Source organism: Eurosta solidaginis, chromosome 1, assembly GCF_040869045.1.
Source record: "Eurosta solidaginis isolate ZX-2024a chromosome 1, ASM4086904v1, whole genome shotgun sequence".
Lineage (NCBI taxonomy): Eukaryota > Metazoa > Arthropoda > Insecta > Diptera > Tephritidae > Eurosta > Eurosta solidaginis.
In genome coordinates, this window is record NC_090319.1 from 202,150,698 (window position 1) to 202,174,019 (window position 23,322).

Sequence of the window (23,322 nt, forward strand, 5' to 3'; positions counted from 1 at the left end):
GAAACAATTGGGTAAAACTTGATTGAATGTGTGGTTCTGGTCGAAGGTACAACGACTCTTTGCAGGTAGCCACATCTAATGAAAAAATTTTTAAAACTTTGAAATAATACAGGTCCTTGACTGGGATAATCCCTAGACTTCTAAAAAGTTCTCTCGATGGATGCAGCCGGTTAACATTAGATATTTTTCGAACAGCATACTTTTGCAATACTAGTAAGGGCTGGGTTTTGTTAAGGGTGGCGCCACCCCAACAGCTGATTCCGTATTTTAATTTAGAATGAAAGACCGCATAATAAACTATTTTGAGAAGATTGTTGGAACCGCACGTTTTGCCAAGCTGCGTGTACAATATATCCTCCGCCTGCTTGTTTATTTGGAAGAAGTAGAACTGACCTTCCTCCGTAGGCCGAGATACAGTAAGTACCTTCCAATCCTGTGTCGGTATGTTCTGATTCTGGTTATGCAGAAGTCGCAGTGTATCCTCCGATTTCATCACGCATGATATCCATACCTTAACTTTTGGTACCGTGGGGATTTGCGCTTTATACACCGCCTCAAACCGCGCGTTCGTACCTTACCTTTGGAGTTTTAGAACCACTTCCTCTAGTCACCGCAAGCTCACAATGTTGTCACACGCTATCATCTTCACACCCTTATACCACACCCCCGAATCAAACGTTCGAAAGGGCTTATTTGGTTCTTCCCGCATCATCATAAGCATTAAGCTAATAAGCTCCTTTTCTACAGATCTCCAACTTTCATTAGTCATCTGTCCGAAAGGACTGCTACGATCAACCAGCGCCACAGTCAGTGGCATCACTCATCTTCCCGGGAAAAGCCAGAGCCTGAGTGTTATCTCCCTTTGCCACCTCCGAGAAAGCCGGAGTCTTAGAGTTAACTCCCTTTAGAATCTCCGAGAAAGCCGGAGTCTTAGCGTTATCTCCCTTTGGCTTATTTCCTACTTCCGTAGTTGGAACTTCCCTCTGACTCGCAGCTTTCGAGGTAGTTGCTACCTCGCTCTTGGGGCCCATCTGTCTTACAGCTTTGGGCCTACTTGTCTTGTCTATGCGACTGCCCTGTCCTTTCTGCCTCTTGAAAGCAGGCTTGCCGCCTTCCGCCGAACGTTGCCTCTCCATTCTGACATTCGACGCTTCTTCCTCCTACCGGTTGCAGAACCGAGGGTTTCTCCCAGCAAACCTTTGGAACTGCCTTCGACCTACTTCTACGGCCTCATGAGCCGCTTTCAAGCGCTCGATCTCCACTTCTGTTGGGTCGACCACAGCTCCCAGACATTGGAAAATTCTTAGTTTTGCACGATACTGGGATAGAGCTCTCTTACTTCCTCTGCTCCGTACCCTTATCCACTCTACTACTCTGTTTTCATTTGTATACTTTTCCGACAAGGAGTTCATTGAATCAGCACTTCTCTCGCTCCCCGAGTCCGACGCATCGCTTAATGCGTATTTCGCTTCCTTGGCTTGCGACTCAGTCTTCCTCTTATCATCGTCCTTTTACAATTAGGTAATGAGTAGTTCATCTTGGTCACACGACCACCTGCCCGACAAGGCGGGCTCAGCGGTCCAGTATTATATACGGGGAAAGAACCGTCCGCCACAGCAGCGCCCCTTACCGTGGTAAGGCCATCAACACTCCCCGAGGTGGCCCGATATCGAGAATGCTCCGTTCGAATACAGCCGAGTTTATCCCCTGGCTGCAAATCGTCCAATAGGCATGGTCCGCATAACACCCTGGATTATGGGGTTGGCAACCGTTGATCACCGACTTCCCACCGCCCTCCTAAGGGACGAAACGGCGCAAATGCCAGTCCTAAACAGCTCCCTGTCATAGTCGGGCGCTATGGAGTTCGGCTAAGTCCTCAAACCAACGACAAGGTGCCTAGTGACGAAAAGTGGAACCATACTCTAAATAATTCAAAAAACTTGTCTGGCAATACTCCAGAGGTGGTACAAAACTAAATAGCGTTTTATCAAACAAAAACTTGACACTTAATATGTATTATTTGCTGACTCCAAGGATATTGAGTTTATTTGTGTGAGAGTATAATTGTTCTCAATCTACAAATATTTTAAAGCAATTTATATTCCCCTACATTCTGACATTACTTTATATTTAAATTATTCCTTAATGGTGAAATCTGTGTTCAGTACTGCCAGGGCCTGTGATTCTGTCTTTGCACTAGGCGATTTTAATCTGCCATGTGTGACGTGGAGTCTTATAGAAGGAATGCTAGTCCCTACTTCTTCTTGTTTTTGTTGTTGTAGCAGTGCTTCGCCCCATCCAATAGGTGCGACCGATCACAAATTGTCGTCAATATCCTCTAACGGGAGTCCGAGGAAACTTGCTGTTTTGACAGGGGTGGACCATAATGTGAGGGGTGTTAGAGGCGTTGGTTCCACATTACAATTAAAGAGATGGTTAGTGTCATGTGGGGACACATTGCATTCATACTTTGATATATCACGTTCGGAGTTCAATGTAATATCCAGAACATTACTGGATGTTGGACCAATGTATGTAGGGACATTTCCCCTGTTGGCTATCTTCAAATTGGTTTGCAGGAAGTAAAAAAATGGAGATTCGCCTCTCCCGTTCATATCTGCTCCTCCCACGCATTGTGGTGCGCATTTGCGTCGGGCGCCTATACCAACCGCCCTTTGCGCCGTACGTCCTGTACTAGCGTCTTGCACTCCATCGGTGGAACCTCCGCAGCATGGGCCATGTAGCAGGATTCTACGATAAATGCCTGCTTATTCTTTTCATCAACGGCCATCACTACGAGGTCCTCAGTAGTGTAATTAGGCAGCATATATGAATGAAGCTGTTTCCTTACCATTACTACAGCTCGCACCCGCTCTTCCGTTTGCGCGTAGTCAGCGCTAAGTCCAGAAACCTTCCCTCCCGATGAGATCCAATGGTCTGTTTTTCCCCCTTCGGCACCTTCGCCTTGACGTTGCTTAGAGAAATCCAGGCCCCCTTCAGCCTCTCGTAAATGCTGTGCCGGGTACTCCTCTAGACTCGCAGCACCGTTTGGCTGCTGGTATAAAAGATTAAAATGAAGTAATTGGTTTGGGGAGTTGTTAACATCAATGAGCGAATGCTTTTTATTCAAATATTGTCAGCTTATTTATAATAAATTATTCTAAACATATTCTTACATACATATTTACTTTAAGCATGCATACATACCTACATACATATTTACCTTAAGCACACATAATTATATACCTACATACAACTCGATACAAAATATGTACCTACACACCTGTGTTGTGAAATGCAACGTTCGCAAATTTGCTGTGAATGGCTATGTCCGCAACAATTATCAGATGCCTTTTTATGTGCTGATGAACATTTAGACTATTTTTGTTACAAGGTAGCATATTAGCTGATTTAAATATTTGGCATTAAATTGTTGGCTGTTTACACTACATCTCCCTTTTTTTTCAGAATGCTTATGCATTTGGAGAATGCATGCATGGTAAAGAATTGGCCTAAGTCAATCTTCGCCTCAACTATTTGATTATCTATATTTATTTCACTACAAATTTTCTTTCCTTTTTTGAAATATAATTTCGGAGGATCGAAAACGAGCTGGACTAGTATTTTTACTTCACATTCATTAAGCGCTTTATATATTATAGGATTCTCTTTGTGACTTTTCTTCTCTTCATTTCCATTACTGTTATTACTGGAATTCTTTTTAGTTTGCGATCTTGTCGTGACTTTCATTATTTTACATGCCTGTACTGACATTTCTTTTAAATCATTGATATCTGTTCGTGACAGAGCGTCTGCCACGTAATTTTCTTTTCCGGCTATGTACTTCACCCCTAAGTCATACTCCTCCAAATCTAACCTGATTCTAGTTAATTTAGATGAAGGGTTTTTCATTGAGAATAAACACGTTAAAGGTCGATGATCCGTTCTCACTGTGAATTTTCTGCCATAAATATATGGCCCAATGTATGGCCGCCAATTCTTTTTCGATCGTGGCTTTATTTATTTCGCCTTTCACCGCAAGCATAACTACCTACGTATCCTACCTATCAAAATTGGGATATTGTAGGATATTTGGACTAATTAATGCATTTTTTAGGTAGTTAAAAAATTTCTCGCAGTCGTCTGTCCAATTGAAAGTTCCATTTTTCTTACTAAGTCCTGTTAGAATCCTGGCGTATTCCGCGAAATTTGGTATGAATCTTCTATCTTAATTACAAAATGCGACAAATATTTTTGCTTCATCGGCATTTTTGGGAGTTGGGTAATTTTTAACAATTTTAAATTTATTTGTGTCTGGTATAATTCCAGTACTTGTGCATTTCTGTCCCAGATAAGTAACTTCCTGACTGAAAAATAGACATTTATCCGCATGTAATTTTAAATTATATTTTCTGCATGTGAAGAATACATACCGTAAATTTTAATCATATGTTTTTCGGAGCATCCTAATACGACTAAATCGTCCATGTATAAGAATGCTTGTGATGGTATTAGACCTGCGAATGCCAATGTCATCATCCTCTGGAATGAGTTTGGAGCTACTTTGAGGCCATAAGGTAATCTTTTGAAACGATAAGTACTGTTATTTGCCGTAAAGGATGTGACATCGCTTGACTCTGGGCTGAGTTATATTTGGTGAAACCCTGACATTAAATCTAGGCATGAGAAATATTTAGCTCTTCCCAATTGATCTGGAATATCATCTATTCTAGGCAAAGGGAATTTATCAGCTGTCAATTTTTTATTTATTTGTCTGAAATCAACAATAAATCTCCACCTTTTTTCTTCTTTGCCCGGAAGGGATTTTTTAGGTACCAATAAAATAGGACTGTTGTACTCTGTGGTTGATGGTTCAACAATATCATCTTGAATTAGTTTATTTACTTGTTTATTTACTTCATTCTTATGTGCTTGGGGTAGTCTATAATTTTTAATATACACAAGAGTGTTATCTTTCAGGTGCAACTTTTGTTTGTAAAAGTTGTTGGTCGTGATTGGTTCTGTTTCTAATGAGAATATATCAACGAATTCTTAGCATAATGTGTTGAGTGATTTACTAGCGAATGGCGGACAATTTTTATTCAATCTTTCTAACATTTCTTTATTATTAGCTTTACAGTTAGGTGTATTTTCAATTATTATATAAACCTCTAAACTTTCTGTTTTGATGTCATTATCTTGAATGATTGCATGCTTATCCGTTATATTTATTATTCTTATTAAAGCTTGATTTGAGTTTGCTATCGTGTTGGCTACAAAAATGCCAACAGTCAATTCTTGATGAGGTACTAATAGTTCCTTATTGTGACTATTGATATGAACCTGCCTAATTACTTCGGCTTTTGCCGGTATTGTAATGCTATTGATTGTTGGTCTATTTGTCATTTGTATTACTATATCTTCTGGGTAATCGTATGGTCGTAGTATTAGGCTGTCCCCATGTTTATTATAATGTTTATTGAGATATCCGCTACTGTATCTTTTAGGAACATTGAAGTTGACTTATTTAGTATTGGAAGATATGTCGCTGTTTAGATGCAAGTTGAATGTGCATATTTTATTACCGTTAGAATTTACTGTTGGAGTGGAGTTTGCTGGTTTTCCTGTTGGTTTATACTACGGAGATTGCTCGTGTTACTCTGATTGGATGATCTTGACTGACCTCCAAAATGCGTCTTGGGAAATTAATATTTTGTCTATTACTATTGTTATTATTATATCTGTTAGTATTCACGTAATATCTTCGGTTTTGGTTACCTCGATAATTATTATTTTGGTAGCTTATTCGGAAGTTACCTCGGTAATTACCTTGTAAGCGCGTCAGGCGTAACACTGTATTTGGGTTACCCGTGAGTACAGCTATTCGTGAATTTTGAAATAGCCTCATTCATTGATGTGAACGTTCCTGCTTGCATTATCAGTTTAACTCATTCGTTAGCCGAGTTCTTACACATGGCCTTTACAGCTGATTCTGTGGCATATTTCGTTACCACATCAGGTGCAAGACCGTCAGATATGTAAGCACCTTCCAACGATTTTGTTAATTTTTCGATTTCAGCAGTGTACTGGTTAGTTGTTTTACTGCGCTGTTGGACGTTCAGGAGTTTTGCCGTCAAAGCTTCTACAGATTCACCTTTAATTTCTGAACTCAACTTTTGCCTTATTGCTAGTATTGAATTTTCAGTGCTCAAAAGGTTTGTAGCTATTCCCTTGAGTTTTTTTTATCATGGAGACTGCTATGGTCTCGAGAGTATCCTTAATTTGTTCTAGGATATCTAGTGCGTCTAAGAAGCTATGTAAGTTCTCATGTTTACCATCAAACTCAGGTAGAATTGACGAAGCCGTTTTTAAAATTCTACTGTGGTTTGTGCCATTTTGTCTTTTCTTGTTTGGTAGCTTGGTGTCTCTGTTGAAATTTCCTTTTTTTTCCTGTTTTTCTTCTTCTTTTTGTTCTACTTGTGGTTCCTCTTCTAAATCGGAGGCTGCCTCCAGCAGGAATGTGCTAAAGTCTAATTCTATTTCCTTTTTGAAACTCGTTGGTACTATGAATTCTATATCATATCTTGCCAGTGAGGACACCAATTTGTGTCTAATGCTGGCAAAAATTTGATATGCTTGGTCTTTTCGATTGCCGTCTAGTTTACCGTTTAACTGTTGGATTGTTTTCCTATTCTGTTAAATGCTTCAAATATTATTTTAAGATGCTTTACTACTGTTTCTGCCTTTACTTTTGCAGAGCTCACAGAGTATATTAACTTTGATTGGATAACGGTTGGTTGTACAGGTATAAAGTAATCGAGATAGATATAAACTTCCATATATCAAAATCATCAGTATCAAAAAAAAATTTGATTGAGCCATGTCCGTCCGTTAACACGATAACTTGAGTAAATTTTGAGGTATCTTGATGAAATTTGGTGTGTAGGTTCCTGGGCACTCATCTCAGATCGCTATTTAAAATGAACGATATCGGACTATAAACACGCCCACTTTTTCGATATCGAAAATTTCGAAAAATCGAAAAAGTGCGATAATTCATTACCAAAGACGGATAAAGCGATGAAACTTCGTAGGTGAGTTGAACTTATGACGCAAAATTTGTAAAATTTTGGACAATGGGCGCGGCACCGCCCACTTTTAAAAGGAGGTAATTTAGAAGTTTTGCAAGCTGTAATTAGCCAGTCGTTGAAGATATCATGATGAAATTTGGCAGGAACGTTACTGCTATTTCTATGTGTACGCTTAATAAAAATTAGCCAAATCGGAGAACAACCACGCCCACTTAAAAAAAAAATGTTTAAGTCAATTTTAATAAAAAAAGTTGATATCTTTTTACAGTATATAAGTCAATTATGTCAACATTCAACTCCAGTAATGATATGGTGCAACAAAATACAAAAATAGAAGAAATTTTCAAAATAGGCGTGGCTCCGCCCTTTTTCATTTAATTTGTCTAGGATACTTTTAATGCCATAAGTCGAACAAAAATTTACCAATCCTTGTGAAATTTGGTAGGGGCTTAGATCCTAGGAAGATAACCGGTTTCTGTGAAAAAGGGCGAAATCGGTTGAAGCCACGCCCACTTTTTATACATAGTCGACCGTCTGTCCTTCCGCTCGGCCGTTAACACGATAACTTGAGCAAAAATCGATATATCTTTATTAAACTCAGTTCACGTTATTATCTGAACTCATATACAACTTTGGCTTTCACATATACAACTACCACCACTCCATTTTAAAACCCTCATTAATACCTGTAATTTGATACCCATATCGTACAAACACATTATAGAGTCACCCCTGGTCCACCTTTATGGCTATATCTCGAAAAGACGTCCACCTATAGAACTAAGGCCCACTCCCTTTTAAAATACTCATTATCACCTTTCGTTTGATACCCATATTGTACCAACGCATTCTAGAGTCAACCCTGTAGTGGAATTCACTAACTTTTTTAACGACATTTGCCATCGCTTTATTTACGAATCGATAACTATAACGATTTCGTTATTCAGTAGATATTTTGTATCGATATTCGTTTATCGACGATCAGCTGTGTTGTGAAATAAACGGCAAGTAAAGTGGCTGCGTTAAAAATCACGAAATTCATATTTCTGGCAATTTTAGTTAAAAAAGAAAATCGGAACTTTAATTAAATACTTTCAAACACGAAAAGCTGCTTTATATATAAATGGCATTTGAGTACAAGGCGTACGTTTTATCACAAGATGAAGAATTAGTAGGACCATCGCCAGTGGACAAACACCTTCTTAGAAAAGTAGTTTATCTCCCTGATAGACAGAGCTGACGGAAACTCCAACACATTCACAGAATTTTTGACATCAATAATACACTCGCATAAATTTTTCTTTTTATTCGTATGGAAAACCATGGTATGTATATGTATGCATACACGTATACAGAATGTTTACATCAGGTTTGTCATGTCGCCTCTAACAACCTGATAGAAACTTTGCTTTACGCCCTGATGTAAATTTCCATCAGTCATATCTGTCAATTGATGCCTCAAATGACTAACAGCTGTCTAGCAGGGCTATTCCACTTGAATGCAACGGAGTTTCGAATTCTGTACCGACTAACCCCAGACTTTGCCCATGATATTATTTCTCAACATGATGATCGATTAAGGGGTACAAGAATAACTACGATATCAACAGAGAAAAAAAAGAAATGAATACCTAATTTACTTACCTTTTGTTAAAATATGTAAAAAGTTTCACAATAATGACTATTAAAAGCAGTTAGCATACGGAGTTTATTTATTTTTGGCATTCCTTTTGTGCTTTTTGCATTTTTTAGGTTTCGCTAAGCTGTGCTGCCACCTTTCTACTATTAAAACGAAATTTAAATGTCATTTATTACGAGTCGTTAAAATTAAGTTAGTGAATAGTACAATCGATAAGGCAAGCGACAAAATCGTTAAGTAAAATCTCGACAAATCGCATCGTTATAAGTTAGTGAATTCCACTACTGGTCCACCTATATAACGATATCCCGAAAAGGCATCCACCTATAGAACTAAGGCCCACTCCCTTTTAAAATTCTCATTAACACCTTTCATTTGATACCCATATCGTACAAACAAATTCTAGAGTCACCCCTGGTCCACCTTTATGGCGATATCTCGAAAAGGCGTCCACCTATAGAACTAAGGCCCACTCCCTTTTAAAATACTCATTAACACCTTTCATTTGATACCCATATCGTACAAACAAATTCTAGAGTCACCCTGGTCCATCTTTATGGCGATATCTCGAAAAGGGGTCCACCTATAGAACTAAGGCCCACTCCCTTTTAAAATACTCATTAACACCTTTCATTTGATACCCATATCGTACAAACAAATTCCAGAGTCACCCCTGGTCCACTTTTATGGCGATATCTTGAAAAGGCGTCCACCTATAGAACTAAACCCACGCCCTTTTAAAATACTCATTAACACCTTTCATTTGATACCCATATCGTACAAACAAATTCTAGAGTCAGCCCTGGTCCATCTTTTTCTGGCGATATCCCCAAATTGCGTCCACCTATAGAACCATGGCCCTCTTAAAATACTCTTTAATACCATCCATTTGATAAACATGTCATACAAACACATTCCAGGGTTACCCTAGGTTCATTTTCCTACATGGTTATTTTCCCTTACTTTGTCTCCATAGCTCTTAACTGAGTATGTAATGTTCGGTTACACCCGAACTTAGCCTCCCTTACTTGTTATTAATACATTTGTAAGATTTTTCTCCTATCGTTTTTTATTCTATGAGTAGTTTAACGATATCTTCCCATTTGCCCATTGGGGATGGCAGTTAAAATTTAGGTAAACCTTATCTAAACCGTCGGCGCGGCTGGCATATCGCTTTTTTAGGAATTTATTATGAGTTGAGTAGAGTTTCAGAAACAAACTGATGCAATTAACTACGCAGATGATTATAATAATAGTATCTAGTGTCTCAGTGTGGTCTACTACTTGGACTGAGTTTACAACGTTCGCCGTTGGGTTTTCTAGTTTTTATTCTTGACCTCCCATCGTAAAAAAATATGAAGACAAAATTTTTTTTTTTTGCTTTTCTTTTATTAAAATATTTTTTTTTTTTTCAATATTTTAATCTGTTCTTCCCATAAATTTGACTTCCCTCCTATATAACTCTTCAGCTGTTGTTGCGTGTGGGTTTCTAACATTCCATAGGCATCTCAATAAGTTTCCAATGAATTTTCAACCAAATTAGAGTTTTTTCCTCATCTACAATTTTAATTTCATTTTTAAGGTCCTCAAGTGGGCCTTTTACAAGTTATCGCCACATACTCTGAAACTGGGCTCCAAAACTGCGTAAGCATATGTAACTATCCATACGACAGCGGTATGCAATGCTGCGTAAGCATGCGACCTAAAAGTAGGTCACACGCGCAACTACTCAATAGCTGACCATGCATTACTATTCATTGGAAATGAGGAAGTAAATAAAGCGACAACAACAACAAGAGGAATCACCTGTCAACCAACGTGACTTCATACGATAAGTAGAAATAAGAAATATATTGTAAAGTTAGTAATTTAGTTGCTATGATCAAATAAAGCACAACGACTTCGAGTGTCCAAAAAATTATATTTTTTTAGTCTCTCACTAGAGAAGCTAATAACTGGCACCCAAAGGCCCAGTCGCGTAAGTTTCCGCAAGTAGTAAAAGGCCCTCAAGTAGTGCCTCGCGATTCGTGTTATAAATAAGTGGCTCTAAAGAAGCGCCCAACACAACGAACATCCTAGCGGATAACTAAGTGGTCCTAAAGAAGCGCTCCAACGCACTGGACAGGAAACCCGGTGGTAAAGCTCGGAAGAACACAGCCACCAACCCGCAAAAGAAGCCAACGAGGCTGCCAATAGTATAAAGAATAAAATAAAATTAAATAATAAGTGAAATTTAGTGAAACTTGTAAAACTTTTGTTCAGCTAAGTACAATTTTTTTCATTTTTAATCTTTTTAATAAGTGCAAATTTAACAAACACGCAAAACAAAAAAAAAATAATAATTAAATATTTAAGTAAAATTTGTTAAGTTTAAGATAAAAGGTACAATCTTTTTAATAAGTGCAAATTTCAAAAGTGAAAATATAATAAAACTTAAACCCTCCCTTTTTTCTCAAAAATTCCTTCAATAATTTTTTCTCAAAATTTTACCAAATTTTTTTACCTTTTAGTGAATTTTTTTTTTTGATATACTTATTATTTCTCATGAACAACAGGCTCGTACGGCCTATAAAATAAAAATAACCTTTAGGATAATAATAAAACAACTCTGCGATTCACCACAAAAGGGACCCTCCGGAGATTGTTAAACTAAATCCACAAAAACATCACATAGCTAGCGAAAAGTATAAATTAAACAAATAATTAAAATGGCTCATAATAATTTGATGAAAGCCCCTATGCTAGGACCTGCAGGACCTGGCCGACATGGACAAGGTACCTGACGTGGTTAGATCCTTGCGAGAGTTTGGTGGAAACCCAGCTGAGTTCAGCAGCTGGAAGTAAAGTGTTGAACGAATATTAAGGATTTATGAGCCATGCGCAGGCTCACCGAAATATTTCGGCATCCGTAGTGTAATTCGTAATAAAATCGTAGGCAGTGCTGACGCAGCACTAGAGTCCTACAATACCCCACTTAACTGGAAGGTTATTTCCCGATGCCTTACCATGGCGGCCACCGTGGTGTGATGGTAGCGTGCTCCGCCTATCACACCGTATGCCCTGGGTTCAACTCCCGGGCAAAGCAACATCAAAAATTTTAGAAATAAGATTTTTCAATTAGAAGAAAATTTTTCTAAGCGGGGTCGCCCCTCGGCAGTGTCTGGCAAGCGCTCCGATTGTATTTCTGCCATGAAAAGCTCTCAGTGAAAACTCATCTGCCTTGCAGATGCCGTTCGGAGTCGGCATAAAACATGTAGGTCCCGTCCGGCCAATTTGTAGGGAAAAATCAAGAGGAGCACGACGCAAATTGGAAGAGAAGCTCGGCCTTAGATCTCTTCGGAGGTTATCGCGCCTTACATTTATTTATTTTTTATTTATATCAGCAACGGCCCGCACTTCCACCAAGAAAGAACCCTAATCAGCCATTCTACCCGCACCTTGCCCATCTACCTCAAGCAATCCCTACCTTTACCCGATCTTCCCAACAATTTCCCCAATACCAACAATTTCCTCAATACCAAAAATTCCCCCAATACCAACAATACCCAAAGAATCCGAACATTCAAACTCCCAATTACGCTCTGCAACAACCCCCTAGACCCAACCAGTTCAACAATCCTCCACCAAGACCCACCCAACCAAAACCCCCAGTCCCAATGTACATAGACGAATCTCTCAGGACAAAGAACGTGAATTACATGAATAGACCGACCAATAACTTCCTTGCCGGAAAACGGCCCACACCTCCTTCCAATCAAATGAGGCAAACTTTCAAACAAAACAGGGTAAATAAGATAGAAACAACAGAAACGGACTTAGGGCAGCAACCTGATGAACCAGATGAACAGACATTCCAGGATTACTACAACCAATACTCTGCACACGATAACAACACCATTGACAGCCTCCCTCAAGAAAACTCATACGAATTCTCCGACATTAATTTTTTAGGCTAACGAATTCCACGCTACCATATTTCCAATGCAAGGACAGTCGCGGGAAAGTTCTAAATGTCTTAATTGACACGGGTTCAAATAAAAACTACATTCAACCAAATCTCGCGAAAAAACGTATTCACAACGAGGAAATTTTTTATGCAACCTCAGTAGGAGGAAACGTTAAGATAACCCACCATACCTTTATCGGTTTAAAAGACGAGAACCTTAAATTTTTTATATTACCCACACTTATATCCTTTCACGGTATTCTCGGTAACGACAGGCTAAAACAATTAGAAGCCGTAATTACTTCAAAAAATCACATGCTAATAAAAAACAATAGGAAAATAACCATTAAACAACAAAAATCAAAATCAGTCAACAATATCGAAATAAGAACAGACCATCTTACGGATGAATAAACGGGAAAACTCCGAAATTTGTGCTACTCATACCCACAACTTTTTTCTGATCCGGATGAAAAATTAACGTACACTACCGCGGTAAAAGCCGAAATAAGAATTACAAACCAAGATCCGGTATATTCCAGATACTACCCATACTCAATGTCCCTTGAGGACGAGGTAGAAAAGCAAATATCAAAATTACTTGAGGACGGAATAATTAGACCATCTCGATCCCCATACAATTCTCCCATCTGGATAGTGACAAAGAAGTTGACGCATCTGGTATAAAAAAATACAGGATGGTAATATACTACCGCAAATTAAATTCAATCACAATACCCGACCGCTAACCAATCCCAGACACCAACGAAAGTCTTTCACAACTCGGAAAGAACAAATTCTTGACAGTTCTCGACTAGAAAAGTAGCTTTCATCAGATCGCTTTAGTTGAATCCGATATCGCAAAAACAGCTTTTTCAGTGAATAATGGTAAATACGAATTTACCAGACTACCTTTCGGCCTTAAAAATGCGCCTTCCATATTCCAACGAGCATTAGATGATATTCTTAGAGACTACATCGGAAAAATATGCTTTGTCTACATAGGCGATATCAGGACCCTACAAGATGCTAATATGAAAATTCAACTTGATAAATGTGAATTTTTCAAAGAAGAGGTTGAGTTTTTGGGATTTGTTGTCTCCAAAAATGGCAAAAAAACAAACCCAGCAAAAGTGAAAGCAATTTTAGACTTTCCACCGCCTCAAACTATAAAAGAACTTCGATCTTTTCTAGGACTTTCCGGTTATTACCGACGTTTCATTAAAGACTATGCAAAACTCGCCAAGCCCCTAACGGTACTTTTGAGAGGCGAGGAGGGACGTATGTCCAAAAATCTTTCAGCTAAAATAAAAATTTCTCTCGACAATAACGCAATGGAAGCGTTTAATAAATTTAAAAAATCACTAGCATCCTCTGACGTTATGTTACAATACCCCGACTTCGAAAAAGAATTTCACTTGACAACCGACGCATCAAACCACGCCATAGGAGCAGTCCTAGAGCAAGGTGGTAAACCCATAATGTTCATTTCCAGAACATTGACGAGGACCGAGGAAAATTACGAAACTAACGAAAAAGAACTTTTAGCCATAATATGGGCTTTAAAAACCTTTAGAAATTATTTGTATGGTTCAACCACAATAAAAATTTTTACAGACCATCAACCTTTGACATACTCACTCAGTAGCAGAAATACTAACAGTAAACTAAAAAGATGGAAATAAATATTGGAAGAATACAACTATGAGATAAAATACAAACCTGGCAGTACCAATATTGTCGCAGACGCACTTTCTCGACCACCACAACAAATAAATTCTTTGTCTGCAACCCAACACAATGACGAAAGTTCAGCCCAAAATTTAATACCGTATACAGACGCACCTATCAATGCATTTAAAAATCAAATTTTTATTTCTACTGGTGAAACCTCTTCATACCAATTTAAGTTACCTTTTCCCACTTACCATAGACATATTATTATTGAAAGAGACTTTACAGAAGAAACTCTTACCACATTGTTGAAAAGATATCTCAACCCTACAGTAACAAATTGCATAAAAACCGAAGACAACATTTTAGGGAAAATACAAACAATTTACCAAATTCATTTTAGCAAGTACAAAGTACGTTATACCCGAAAATTCATTAGAGATGTTACAAACGAATCAGAACAGGAAACGGAAATCATCTACGAGCATAATAGAGCTCATCGCAATCCCACCGAAAATAAAGCCCAACTCTTAGAAAGATGTTATTTCCCACAAATGAACGCCAAAATAAAAAGAATTGCAAAACAGTGCAAAATTTGCTTAGAAAAAAAGTATGAGAGACATCCAGTAAATCCTATCCTGAAACCAACTCCCATTCCTAATTACCCAGGTCATATAGTTCATATAGACCTATACCATACTAACAACAAAGTAGTGCTAACGGCCATGGATAAATTTTCCAAATACGCACATGCAAAAATCGTGCGCTCCAGAGCAACGGAAGACATAAAGGCCCTCTTAAGAAGTCTCTTGACAACATTCGGAATCCCATAAAATATCGTTATGGACAACGAAAAATCCCTAAACGCAGCCCTATAACCTTTATGCTAGAAAACGAATACAGTATTGAAATATTTAAAACTCCTCCATACAAAAGTTCTATAAACGGGCAAATAGAACGATTCCATTCCACACTTACCGAAGTGATGCGTTGCACTAAATCAGAAAACATCCACACCGACTTTAATAGAGCCATATTAAAGTATAACTATTCCATTCATTCCACTACCAAACGTAAACCAGTATAACTATTTTTCGGAAGAAGAGTAGGACCAAACACAATGACATTGGACAGAGAAAAAAATGTCCAAAATCTTAAAAATAAACAGGAAAAAGACTTACGACTTCATAATAAAGATAGGACCGAGTTCAGGACATACAACAATAACGGCGTTATTTATTTAAAAATAAACAAAAGAGTAGGAAACAAACTAACACCCCGATATAAAAAGGAAACAGTACTAGAAGACCAAGGCAACACAATTTTGGCACAATCTGGCCGCACCGTTCACAAAAGCCATATCATAGAAGAAATATTCCCGGATTATTATTTATCAATAGTTACAATGGACCCCTAAAAATAGACAGCAAAGAAATCAATCTGAATGGTACATTTTTGATCAAATACGATAATTGAAGCTTATCAATTGAAGACAAACATTTTGTTAATAAAAATCAACTGTTTGTAAAGCCCTTACCAGCAATCGCCAAATCGACAAATGTTACAGCGAATCTCGAGGAAGTTCTTTCCTTACAATATTTGAAAGAGCTCAATATAGCGAACATCCAAAAAATAGATGATGTCAACTTGAAATACAAAATAAGCATTTTCACATGCTCTTCGATAATAACGCTGACATTCAAGTCAATACTAGCAGTTCAAAGGAAACCCCCACTGTACCTACAAATAAAATGCCATCCAACGAGGACGCTGCATACTAGGGCGGGTCGATTTAAAAGTCGCTCATTGCTCTGTGAAAATCGTATTCTAGGGATCAAAATAAGAAACTTTGCCGAAGGAACCATACCTCTAAAATGAATTCTGATGTTTTTTTTAATTTCTTTTCTATTACTAAGTTAAATTCATTTTTTCATTTACATATGTTCTGACTAAATAAATTTCTAAATAGAAAAATAAACTCCCAAAAGAAAAAACATTTCAAAGTGGGATTTTTCAAAATTTGCCCCTACGACCTAAATGGGGGACATCAGAATTCGTTTTAGAGGTATGGTTCCTTCGGCAAAGTTTCTTATTTTGATCCCTAGAATATGATTTTCATAGAGCTATGGGCGATTTTTTTGCCTCCACACAAATCGACCCGGCCTACTGCATACTTTAAAGGGGGAAATTGGGCTCCAAAACTGCCCACATATAAATATGTAACTATCCATACGACAACAGTATGCAATGCTACGTAAGCATATGTAACTATCCATCGACAGCGGTATGCAATGTTGCGTACTATTCATTGGAAATGAGGAAGTAAATAAAACGACCACAAGAACAAGAGGAATCACCTGTCAACCAACGTGACTTCATACGATAAGTAGAAGTAAGAAATATATTGTAAAGTTAGTAATTAAGTTGCTATGATCAAATAAAGAACAACGAGTTCGAGTCGTCCAAAAAATTATATTTTTTTAGTCTCTCACTAGAGAAGCTAATAACTTACATAAGTTTTAATTTTCCTTGGTCTTTCCATAATTTTAAATCAATAGTGTTACAAAATTGTATTTTATTTTTTTTTCAAAACCCTAATGTTTACATTGCTGGATTCGGTTCTTTATTTTTATACTCAGTTGAGCAGAGCTCACAGAGTATATTAACTTTGATTGGATAACGGTTGGTTGTACAGGTATAAAGGAATCGAGATAGATATAGACTTCCATATATCAAAATCATCAGGATCGAAAAAAAATTTGATTGAGCCATGTCCGTCCGTCCGTCCGTCCGTCTGTCCGTTAACACGATAACTTGAGTAAATTTTGAGGTATCTTGATGAAATTTGGTACGTAGATTCCTGGGCACTCATCTCAGATCGCTATTTAAAATGAACGATATCGGACTATAACCACGCCCACTTTTTCGATATCGAAAATTTCGAAAAACTGAAAAAATGCGATAATTCATTGCCAAAGGCGGTTAAAGCGATGAAACTTGGTAGATGGGTTGAAGTTATGACGCAGAATAGAAAATTAGAAAGATTTTGTACAATGGGCGTGGCACCGCCCACTTTTACAAGAAGGTAATTTAAAAGTTTTGCAAGCTGTAATTTGGCAGTCGTTGAAGATATCATGATGAAATTTGGCAGGAACGTTACTACTATTCCTATATATGTGCTGTATAAAAATTAGCAAAATTGGATGAAGAACACGCCCACTTTTTAAAAAAAAATTTTTTTAAATTCAAATTTAACAAAAAATTTAATATCTTTACTGTATATAAGTAAATTAAGTCAAAATTCAACTCCCGTAATGATATGATACAACAAAATACAAAAATAAAAGAAAATTTCAAAATGGGCGTGGCTCCGCCCATTTTCATTTAGTTTGTCTAGAATACTTTTAATGCCATAAGTCGAACAAAAATTTACCAATCCTTCTCAAATTTGGCAGCGGCATAGATTCTATGACGGTAACTGTTCTCGGTGAAAATGGGCGGAATCGGTGGAAGCCACGCCCAGTTTTTATACACAGTCCACCGTCTGTCCTTCCGCTCGGCCGTTAACACAATAACTTGAGCAAAAACCGATATATCTTTACTAAACTTAGCCCAAGTACTCATCTGAACTCACTTTATCTTGGTATAAAAAATGGCCGAAATCCGACCATAACCACGCCCACTTTATCGATATCGAAAATTACGAAAAATGAAAAAATTTCCATAATTCTATACCAAATACGAAAAAAGGGATGAAACATGGTAACTGGATTGGTTTATTGACGCAAAATATAACTTTGGAAAAAACTTTGTAAAATGGGTGTGACACCTACCATATTAAGTAGAAGAAAATGAAAAAGTTGTACAAGGCGAAATCAACTGCCCTTGGAATCTTGGCAGGAATACTGTTAGTGGTATTGCATATATAAATAAATTAGCAGTACCCGACAGATGATTTTCTGGATCACCTGGTCCACATTTTGGTCGATATCGCGAGAACGCCTTCACATATACATCTAAGGGCCACTCGCTTTTAAAACCCTCATTAATACCTTTAATTTGATATCCATATCGTACAAACACATTCTAGAGTCACCCCTGGCCCGCCCTAATGGCGATATCTCGAAAAGGTGTCCACCTATAGACCTTATGTCCACTCCCTCTTAAAATGCTCAGTAACACCTTTCGTTTGATACCCATATCGTACAAACATTCTAGAGTCACCCCTGGCCCACCCTAATGGCGATATCTCGAAAAGGCGTCCACCTATTGACCTAATGCCTACTCCCTCTTAAAATGCTCAGTAACACCTTTCGTCTGATACCCATATCGTACAAAAATTCTAGAGTCACCCTTGGTCCACCTTTATGGCGATATCTCGAAAAGTCGTCCACCTATAGAACTAAGGATTACTCCCTTTTAAAATACTCATTACCACCTTTCATTTGATACCCATATCGTACAAACATTCTAGAGTCACCCCTGGCCCACCCTAATGGCGATATCTCGAAAAGGCGTCCACCTATAGACCTAATGCCCACTCCCTCTTAAAATGCTCAGTAACACCCTTCGTTTGATACCCATATCGTACAAACATTCTAGAGTCACCCCTGGACCACCCTAATGGCGATATATCGAAAAGGCGTCCACCTATACACCTAATGCCCACTCCCTCTTAAAATGCTCAGTAACACCTTTCGTTTGAAACCCATATCGTACAAACATTCTAGAGTCACCCCTGGCCCACCCTAATGGCGATATCTCGAAAAGGCGTCCACCTATAGACCTAATACCCACTCTCTCTTAAAATGCTCAGTAACACCTTTCGTTTGATACCCATATCGTACAAACATTCTAGAGTCACCCTTGGTCCACCTTTATGGCGATATCTCGAAAAGGCGTCCACCTATAGAACTAAGGATTACTCCCTTTTAAAATACTCATTACCACCTTTCATTTGATACCCATATCGTACAAACACATTCTAGAGTCACCCTGGCCCACCCTAATGGCGATATCTCGAAAAGGCGTCCACCTATAGACCTAATGCCCACTCCCTCTTAAAATGCTCAGTAACACATTTCGTTTGATACCCATATCGTACAAACATTCTAGAGTCACCCTTGGTCCACCTTTATGGCGATTTCTCGAAAAGGCGTTCACCTATAGAACTAAAGCCCATTCCCTTTTAAAATACTCATTACCACCTTTCATTTGATACCCATATCGTACAAACACATTCTAGAGTCACCCTGGCCCACCCTAATGGCGATATCTCGAAAAGGCGTCCACCTATAGACCTAATGCCCACTCCCTCTTAAAATGCTCAGTAACACCTTTCGTTTGATTCCCATATCGTACAAACACATTCTAGAGGCACCCCTGGTCCACCTTTATGGCGATATCTCGAAACGGCGTCCACCTATGGAACTAAGGATCACTCATTTTCAAAATACTCATTAACAGCTTTCATTTGATACCCATATCATACAAACATATTCTAGAGTCACCCCTGGTCCACCTTTAAGGCGATTTCTGGAAAAGGCGTTCACCTATAGAACTAAAGCCCATTCCCTTTTAAAATACTCATTACCACCTTTCATTTGATACCCATATCGTACAAACACATTCTAGAGTCACCCCTGGTCCATCTTAATGGCGATATCTCGAAAAGGCGTCCACCGATAGACCTAAGGCCCACTCCCTCTTAAAATGCTCAGTAACACCTTTCATTTGATACCCATATCGTACAAACAAATTCTAGAGTCAGCCCTGGTCCACCTTTATGTCGATATCCCTAAATGGCGTCCATCCATAGAACTATGGCCTACTCTCTCTTAAAATACTATTTAATACCTTCCATTTGATACACATGTCATACAACCACATTCCAGGGTTACCCTAGGTTCATTTTCCTACATGGTGATTTTCCTTATTTTGTCTACATAGCTCTTAACTGAGTATGTAATGTTCGGTTACACCCAAACTTAGCCTTCCTTACTTGTTATAATTATTATTCCTTAATCCCTTTATTTCTTGTTTTAGTTGAATTTTTTTTGCCTGAGTAGTGCTTAAATTTATTTTTTCATAGATCATCGCTATTGTTTTTCGAATGCCAAATTGCTTTCCTCCTCTTTTTCTTTTCAATTTGACCGGCTTTGGAACTTTGGGTTCCTCAATTTGTTGAATCCTATTTCTCTTTCTGTACTCCTCGATTGTTATTGGCTTAGGGCCTTGCTTGGGTTTCTCAGGTGTTTCGTTTTCACCTTCTTGTAAATTTAAATTTAGTTTAACTAATTTGTCGAAAATTTGGTCAAACTGGCTTTGATTGTTTGTCCTCTTCTGGGAACATAGCTCAATAATTAGTAACAAAAAGTTTTTACAGCAGAAATTTAAATTTTTGCTTGTCAATAGGCAGCCGTTAGGTTGCCCGAATATTTTCCTGCTTAAAATTAATTTTTAAATTGTCAAAATTAAGCTAATATACGTATTATACTTAATTATTAGCTGCTAGTCCTGAACGTTTCACGATTTCGGCGTCATCCGTGCGCAGAGGCCATGCTGATATTCTCTGTATCGTTCCAATGTGTGTTTTGTTGAGGTCTTCCAATTGCCGCAATTTTTACTTTTGGTGCCCGAATTTAATTATCATTTCTCTTCTTTTTTTCCTTTTTCAAGGCTTAGGCTATAATCGCCAGTCAAATCTTACCAATGAATTTGGCTGAATAATCAGCCAGTAGAATCATAGGCAGGATCGCCAGATAAAAGATTAAAATGAAGTAATTGGTTTGGGGAGTTTTTAACATCAATAAGCGAATGCTTTTTATTCAAATATTGTCAGCTTATTTATACTCAATTATTCTAAACATATTCTTACATACATATTTGCTTTAAGCATACATACTTACATACATATTTACTTTAAGCATACATACTTACATACCTACAAAATATGTACCTACACACCTGTGTTGAGTTGTGACTTCTGTGGGATATGCAAATTTGGTTTGGTTGTGTGTTGCACACACACCTGTAATAAATCGTGTGAATGGCTATGTCAGCAACAATTACACAAGTTTACAAATTCAGGTCAACTTTTGGATCTGAGCAGATAAGAGCGATTCTTAACTATATTTGATATGCTGAATTCGAATCTGCATTCAGTTTTTCAAGATTGATTCTAGTTTCCGAGATCTCGCATGATAGCACCATTGTGCTGTTATAGCAGCTTTTAAATCATGGCACTGCTTGATAAGTAAGTAAAAATGGCAGAATGTTCATAAAAGTATGAACATATAACTACGCCGCTCTAAAATAAGTAAATTTATACAGTCCACTAGAATTTAAGATAATATTGTCATACATACATACTTACAAAACAAACAGGATAAGGTACCTAAACCTATCACACATACACACACATATGTACACCCATACAGTCCACTTGAGGAAATATAAGTATAAACAACCCTCATACAAAACAGATGGTTTCTTAATAGAAGCAAACAATAGAATAAACTAAGAAGACATTAAAATTAGTCCTTTGTCTAACATTAGATGCACAAACGCACTTACAAGTATAGTTACGTTTAGGAACATAGTTTTAAGATTTAGTATATAAGCAAATGTAAAATAGTTTAAGACTCAGAATTAAAATATATTCTAAACCATCAACACCATTATATAAAAATAAAAATGCAGAGACAGTGTTGCAAAGTTGATCCAAATTGTTTTTTTTTACGTTTGTGGTGGTTATATGATTAAAAAAAGTGGCAAAATAATAACAAATGCGCTCAAAGATGCGTATCTGCACTACTTTGGTTTCAGAGTAGCAGACAGTCATAAGTCATGGATACCGAAATTTATTTGTAATGCATGCAAAACAAAGCTGTATAAGTGGTCATCGGGAGAACGTGAGTACTTTTCCTTTTCAATGCCAACGCTCTGGAGAGAACCTAAAAGCCATAAAGATGATTGCTACTTTTGTTTGATGAAAGTTACGGGTATAAATGCAAAAAAATTAGCAAAATATAATTATCCTGATGTATCATCAGTATCCAAGCCAGTTCCACGTACTGCTAATGATCCATTGCCAGTTTATCGAAGTATAAGTACAAACGTCCTGGAAACTTTAACTCCATCACCCCGAGCAGTGAAAGCGACTTTGTGATGGAAGGGCCACATTTAATTTTTCAAGATGAACTAAGCGATTTGATTCGTGATTTGAATTTGTCCAAACAAAAAGCAGAGTTGCTAGGATCACGGCTGCAGCAATGGAAAAATCTAGACTCTCGAACAAAAGTTACTGTATACAGAAACAGAAATGAGGCACTTCGACCGTTCTTCAAAAAAGAAGACAACATAAGTTTCTGTAACGATATTAATGGTTTATTTAATGAAATGAATTCACCCTACGATCGAAACGAATGGCGTTTATTCATTGATGGTTCCAAATACAGCCTAAAAGCTGCTCTTCTCCATAACGGGATTCCGATTGCTCATGCAGTACAAACGAAGGAATGCTACGAAACAATGCGGAAGATCCTGTGCTTCATCAAATACAATGATCATAAATGGAAAATATGTTGTGATCTAAAGGTATAAACATTAATTCCAATTAAATCGAAAACACTTATTTTTTATATTATTTCAACAGGTTATTGGCATCTTAACTGGGATGCAATCTGGATTCACCAAATTTTGTTGTTTCTTATGCTTGTGGGATAGCCGCGCAACTGAACATCATTATGTGAGGAAAGAATGGCAAAGCCTGGACAGCAAAACGTCTCCGCTGAACCACTTGTAAATCCACAAGACATTTTCCTGCCACCTCTTCACATTAAACTTGGTCTTATAAAGAACTTCGTCAAAGCATTAAACCGTGAAGGACCGGCTTTTCAGTACTTAGTCAAGTTGTTTCCTAAATTGTCATATGCAAAAATCAAAGAAGGAATATTTGTCGGACCTGATAT

At 37.7% G+C, this 23,322-nt stretch overlaps 1 pseudogene; it reads right to left on the bottom strand.

The window, feature by feature from the left end:
• Positions 1–20,859: 20,859 nt before the first annotated feature.
• LOC137238974 (U6 spliceosomal RNA) lies at positions 20,860–20,960 on the bottom strand (annotated as a pseudogene).
• Positions 20,961–23,322: the final 2,362 nt, after the last annotated feature.